This window comes from Podarcis melisellensis (genome assembly GCF_964234715.1).
Source record: "Podarcis melisellensis genome assembly, chromosome: 1".
NCBI lineage: Eukaryota > Metazoa > Chordata > Lepidosauria > Squamata > Lacertidae > Podarcis > Podarcis melisellensis.
The window spans coordinates 46,065,549-46,072,270 of NC_138528.1; the positions used below are offsets into that span (position 1 = coordinate 46,065,549).

Genomic DNA, 6,722 nt, shown 5'->3' on the forward strand with positions numbered 1-6,722 from the left:
TAACACCGGTGTTGAAAGACCTACATTGGCTCCCAGTATGTTTCCGAGCACAATTCAAAGTGTTGGTGCTGACCTTTAAAGCCCTAAACGGCCTCGGTCCAGTATACCTGAAGGAGTGTTTCCACCCCCATCGTTCTGCCCGGACACTGAGGTCCAGTGCCGAGGGCCTTCTGGTAGTTCCCTCGCTGCAAAAAGCCAAGTTACAGGGAACCAGGCAGAGGGCCTTCTCGGTAGTGGCACCCGCCCTGTGGAACGCCCTCCCACCAGATGTCAAAGAGAAAACTACCAGACTTTTAGAAGACATCTGAAGGCAGCCCTGTTTAGGGAGGCTTTTAATGTTTAATAGACCATTGTATTTTAATATTTTGTTGGAAGCCACCCAGAGTGGCTGGGGAAACCTAGCCAGATGGGCAGGGTATAAATAATAAACCATTATTATTATTATTATTATTATTATTATTATTATTATTATTATTAGCTTCAAAATAAACAGAAGGGGATCATCTGCAAATAAAAACAATTTATATTCGACTGAATTGTGAATTGTTCCATGAATCTCACAATGTTGTCTGATTGCGCAAGCCAGGGGTTTTAAACATATTGTTACAGAACGGGGGGGGGGGTGTTCCCCTAAACACTGAAATTAATAAATGCTAGGATGTGGGGTTATTTGTGATATGAGGTGATATGAGGGGAGAATATAAACTGCAAAGGAATTCCTGGGTAGCCTGGCCAAACTAAGTCCCTTAAGAAAGCCATTGTGAGTTGTTAAAAAGAGAATGGCACTTCTGGCCCCAAGCCTGATCGGAGACTGTAGATTTGGAAGGTTACCAGGGTAACTGCTCTGGGGAAGGGCAAAGGGTTTCTGGGAAGAAGAAGGGGGGAGATCCATTTTGGCAATGCTTTGGGCCATGCTGTAAGATCTGGACCCCCTCCATGCAAACTGAGGGTGTAAATAGGTGAATAGACCCTATTTCTTAAAGCACAACAGCCTCCACCATGTCTTCTATTCTCCAAAGGGACACAGACCCTGTGTGGGCACCTGAGATCCCATGCGCTCTTGCCATGGCTTTTGTCACAATATATGAAAGAGTAAAGGTGAAAGTGGACATCCTTTTCTGTTTCCTCAGGCCAGTGGAAAGAGAGCAGACATAATCTTGTTCACTTTAACTCTATATACAGGTGAAACATATAATACCTTAATCCAGCATGAATAGCTCAATTGGTTAAAGCGTGGTGCTGATAACGCCAAGGCTGCAAGTTAGATCCCCATATGGGACAGCTGCATATTCCTGGGGTTGAGCTAGATCACGCATGTCCAACTGTGATCTACTATCCAGTATCAAAAACTGGAAATGATCTACCACACTCTCCCATTGTCATTCTTCAACTTAAACATATTATATTTGACTGGGGAAACCCAGCCAGATGGGCGGGGTATAAATAATAAATTATGATGGTGATAAAAATAATAACAAATTATTACCCCCACACCAGGCCCCTCCCAGGGCCCTTGGTGCACGTGGGAAGCCAACACGCCCCAAAATGTTCAACTTCCCCTTTTCCAGATGAAGAGCTCCGTGGGAAGAGGGGGTGGTGGCTTACATTCATGTAAACACAGCTAGGCTGGAGCTGGAAAGGTGGGGAAAGTTCAGCACCCGCGCAGAACTAAGATGGAGAATGGAGGGGCGTGGGACCTGGCATTTTCTTTCCACAGGAACCAGTAGAAGGGGTGTCATTTTCTCTCTTGTGCGCTGCACTTCCCTTGGCTCATTCTGCAGCACTGCAGCCCTTGCGGAGCATGTGTGCCTCATTGTCGACCCCACCTCCTTGCCCCGGGACTGTGGCTTGCAGGGGGCAGAGGCAGGCACCTCACATTTTTCTGGGGCCGGCTAGCTGACTGGGCGTCGGAAAAGCCGGCAGCCAGAGCAGGGTGCTTGAGGCGGCCACAAGGAGGCGGAGGCAGCACCTGCGCCAGCCAGAGCTCTTGCTGCGGCGGTGGTGAGCAAGTCTAGCTAAGTACAGGGCAGCTGCTGGGAGAGGGCGGTGGGCAGAGGTGACGAGGCCTTGGTCATGCTCGACCAAAATCCATCCCGCGGTTGACACATTGGACATGTCTGGGCTACATGATCCTAAGGGTCCCTACCAATTCTATGATTCTATGATTTTGTAAAATCCAGTGGAAATCCAATGTTTCTGAATACCAGTTGATAGGAATCAGAAAAAGGGAAAGCACCTAAGTCTTAACAGTAGGCTTCCCAGTTTGGCCACTTTGGGAAGAAGATGCTGAACTAGATTGGCCTTTCACCTGACATAGCAGGGCTTTTAAAGTTCTGATGCTCTGTAATTACACTTTCATGCATTCCCACCCTCCATCTTCCTTCTCCATTCTGTTCCATCAATCAACTAAGCTCCACCCACATTCTAAAGGTAAATCTACGGAGTGTTGCTATGGTCAGAATCATCCTCCTGCTCTAGTTAGCATGCAGCTTTATTTCCACCACCATTCCAGACCAAAAGGGATTGTCATGAATGACAGGCATTAGTACAGCGCTCTAGTGAATTCTTTCACCTCTCAGGGAAAATGACTAACCGCCACACATGGCAACTGGTGCTGATCTCATGGAATGTTTTGTGTGAGACTACAGGTCAGAAGCCACCACAAGGCTTTATGTATGCCTCTTACGAGGTTACCATCCCAAGAAAACTAGTCCCTAGGTATGGACAAGAACATCATGATGTCACCTACCTATTGCAGATTGAGGGGAAAGGCCATGTAGTGCATCTCAAGCAGAACAGGGGCTTTGTCCCTAAACACCTCCCTGTCTTCACTTACAGTAAGGAGGGAGACCTTCAGGTGGACTATCCTTTCATCAGAGATGACTGCTTCTACCGTGGCTTTGTACAAGACAAGCCTTCCTCATGGGTCACCCTCAGCACTTGTTCAGGGGGCCTCAGGGGTCTGCTGCATTTAGAAAATGACACCTATGAAATTCAGCCTGTGCGGAAATCTACTTCTCAACATGTGATGTATAGGTTGGAAGAAATAGAGGGTGCTGCACGTATGACATGTGGGTTAACAGAAGAAGAGCAAAGGCATCAAGAGACCATGATCCAAAAAACAGAGAATATGGTGGCTAGGGGTGCTCCAGAAGGAGGTTGGTGGACACACACCCGTTACGCAGAGGTTGCAATTGTTGTGGATTACGAAAGATATGTGAGAATTGATAGAAATGAAACTGTTGCTGCTATGCGAGTTCTAGATGTCATTCATGTTGCTAATTCATTATATGAGCCACTTGGTGTCGTTGTGACTCTTGTTGGATTGGAGATTTGGTCAGAAAAGAACCTCATTGTGATTGATAACAACATTTACACCCTGCTTTCCAATTTCAATGACTGGAGAACAAACACCCTAAATAAACATCTAGAGAATGATGCTGCTCATTTATTTGTATATAAGGGCTTTGGACGTACGCGAGGATTATCATATTTAGGAACAATCTGTTGGACTGATCGGGCATGTGGTGTTGAATCATATGTTGGTTATAGTTTGTCTGATTTTTCTAATACATTTACTCATGAATTAGGCCATAATCTTGGCATGCAGCATGATTCAAAATACTGTACTTGTGAACGACATGCCTGCATTATGGCTGCAGCTCAGGCAAACACTGATAAGTTTAGCAACTGCAGTTATCAGAATTATTTTGAGCTAAGGAACACTCCATGTTTGTTAATCCCACCAGAGCCTGATAAAATGTATAAACTCAAACACTGTGGTAACAAAGTAGTGGAAGATGGAGAGCAATGTGACTGCGGTTCACCAGATCAATGCAAGTTGGATCCATGTTGCCAGTCTAACTGCATGCTGCGCCCAGGTGCCACTTGTGCTTTTGGACAGTGTTGTGCTGAGTGTCAGTATCTTCCAGCTCATTATGTCTGCAGACAAGAGGTTAGCAGCTGTGATCTTCCTGAGTACTGCAATGGGACTTCTGAGTGGTGTCCTAAAGATGTTTATGTACAAGATGGCACCCCGTGTAGTGATGGTGTATACTGCTATCATGGAAATTGCACAACTCACAGTGAGCAGTGCAAAATGATCTTTGGCAAGAAAGCAACAGCTGCTTCAAAGGCTTGCTTCAATGAACTGAATGGTCGAGGGGATCGCTTTGGCAACTGCGGCCTTAGAGATGGAACCTATAAGAAATGCAGTGCTAAGAATATCCTATGTGGAAAAATCCACTGTGAAAATGTTTATAAACTACCTTCTTTGGAGGAACACAGCACCCTAGTTAATACACCCATTGGCAATAGGAAATGCTGGAGTACAGACTACCACAGTGGAATGGAGATACCTGATATTGGAGCAGTGAGAGATGGGACTCCTTGTGGCACTGACATGATATGCATTAATAGGCAGTGCAAGAGTGTATCCCTCTTGAACTATGATTGTAATTTCACAAAGTGCCACTATAGGGGTATATGCAATACTCGTAAACATTGTCATTGTGATTATGGCTGGGCCCCTCCAAACTGCCTCTCTAAAGGCTTTGGTGGCAGCATTGATAGCGGGCCTCCACCACGAGGTAACATTCTGGATCGTAGCAATCTCAGTGCAGGATTAACAGAAGTAATTGGATTTGTTGTTCTGCTACTATTGTTGTTGTTGGTCTGGATATTTATTTCAGGAACGGACTGAGACTGAAGTTCTTACATTTAAGTAGAAGAGTTTGTCAAGCACAAAAAAGAAGAAATTCTGAAATGGATCACAGAAATGAACAATTGGCAGTGTGCCAGATACAGAACAAACAATAGATTGTACTATGTAGATATACATTCAATTTGCCACATTTTTGATTATTTAAAAAAATCTTTTCATTAAATTTTCCTCCTAGGCACTCTAGGTTGTGAAAATCTTGGTTTTCTCAACAGGGGAGAATTACGTTATATGTTGAGCCTCACTACATCCTCTGTCTTCCAGAAAGTATTCCCTCTACCCAGGGCTTTTTTTTTCTATCTGCAACTCACCGAAACTTAGTTCTGGCACCTGTCAGGTGGGTGCCATTGCCATTCTTAGAGAATGAGAGAGACATTCATAGTGAGTTCTGGCACCTCTTTTTCTAGAAAAAACAGCACTGCCTGTACCTCATGGATTTAGAAGCTGTGATAGTCTAAGTATTGTTGGATAACAACCCCTATTAGCCCCAGTCAGCACTGACAATGTTCAGGGATGACGGGAACCATTTCCAACAACATCTAGAGGGCCACAGGTTTTTTAATTGGGTGTAGGTGTGTTAAACACTGAGCAGAATTCTAGTTCCCAAATAAGAACCCATTCTTAAGAAAGTGTGTGGATTTTTAAAGCAGCCAGGGGGTCCCACCACTGAGGGAGGAAAACCTTTAAATATTTTAATCATGCTATGTCCATATTTACCAAGGCAACTGAGTGACTTTCTCTGGAAATCATCTGCCTGCCTGTCAGCTGTTTCCCCTCATTGCCTGTATGAGCAGGAAGGAGGATGGGAGCCAGTCAGGCAAGTGTGTGTCTCTTGTGGCTGAGTTCCATCCCTTTCCACCAATAGCAGGCCCACCATTTCACTGCATTCCAGATCTTCTTTCCCTTCCAGGCCAATTAGAAGGGGATGAGGAGGGTGGGGACGGAGCAGCCTGCAGGGGGAACAGGCCAAGGAAAATGAAGCAGTGTTATCAACTTACCTTGTCTTCCTTCTCCTCTCTGGTCCAAAGATTGGAGTGAGTAGCCAAGCTGCTCTCCTACCCATCAACATTTCTCAGACAGAAGTATGGATGCTTCTGTGAAACCGTAGGAAATTGAGCCCATAAGTGCAGGAGGCAGGATTAATACAACAACCTCCTGCTTTTTCGCCTGAAAAACATTTGAAGTCTAAACTTTGCACATGGAAAGTGGTAATTTATCAATTATACAACTTCTGCTACTTGTTTTGAAAGGAATGTTAAGCTCTTATGAGCTTCAACTATCTGTCTCTTCATTGTAAATTCAAACAAGCACATTTCTTTGCTTCTGATGAAGTTACCTAAAAAAACAATTAAACCATTAAAATTAAGTCTATGAAATCAGCTTTCTGTAACCAGAACTTACCTCCTCACAAAACATACACTTCTCCTCCCTAGCAGTTTTTAAAGCACAATAGCCATCCATCTATAGGCTGCTAGTTTGTTTTATAATGACTCAGGTTAAATTATTGCAAGTTCATGTTACCTCCAAAGGTGTTCTGACACATTTTGGAGTGATTTTACCGTCTTGAATTTGCTTTTCAGCTTCCTTTTTACCAGCCTCCTCTGTGGTGGACCCTACACCTTTCCCCCTACTTGAGGCGTATTTTACTGCCAGTACAGTGGTAACATGAGTTAAGAACTTAATTTGTTCCGGAGGTCCGTTCTTAACCTGAAACCTGAGGTACCACTTTAGCTAATGGGGCCTCCCGTTGCCGGTGTGCAGCCGCTGCGTGATTTCTGTTCTCATCCTGAAGTAAAGTTCTTAACCCAAGGTACTATTTCTGGGCTAGCAGAATCTGTAACCTGAAGCATAATTTGCCCCCACAAGGTACAATGATGGCCATCAACTCGTGTGACTTTAAAACAGAGTTAGACAAAATCTATGAAGGATAAGGCATCAAAGGCTACTTGCCAAAATGGCTGGCACGCCTCAATTATTAGAGGCAGTATGTGACTCAATAGCA

General features: G+C 44.5%; 1 pseudogene across 1 annotated transcript; it reads left to right on the forward strand.

Moving 5' to 3' along the window:
• The first annotated feature begins 902 nt into the window (after window positions 1-902).
• LOC309357761 (disintegrin and metalloproteinase domain-containing protein 20 pseudogene) lies at window positions 903-6,428 on the forward strand (annotated as a pseudogene). Its single transcript has one exon. The product of its transcript is annotated as a disintegrin and metalloproteinase domain-containing protein 20 pseudogene (transcript).
• The last annotated feature ends 294 nt before the right edge of the window (window positions 6,429-6,722 follow it).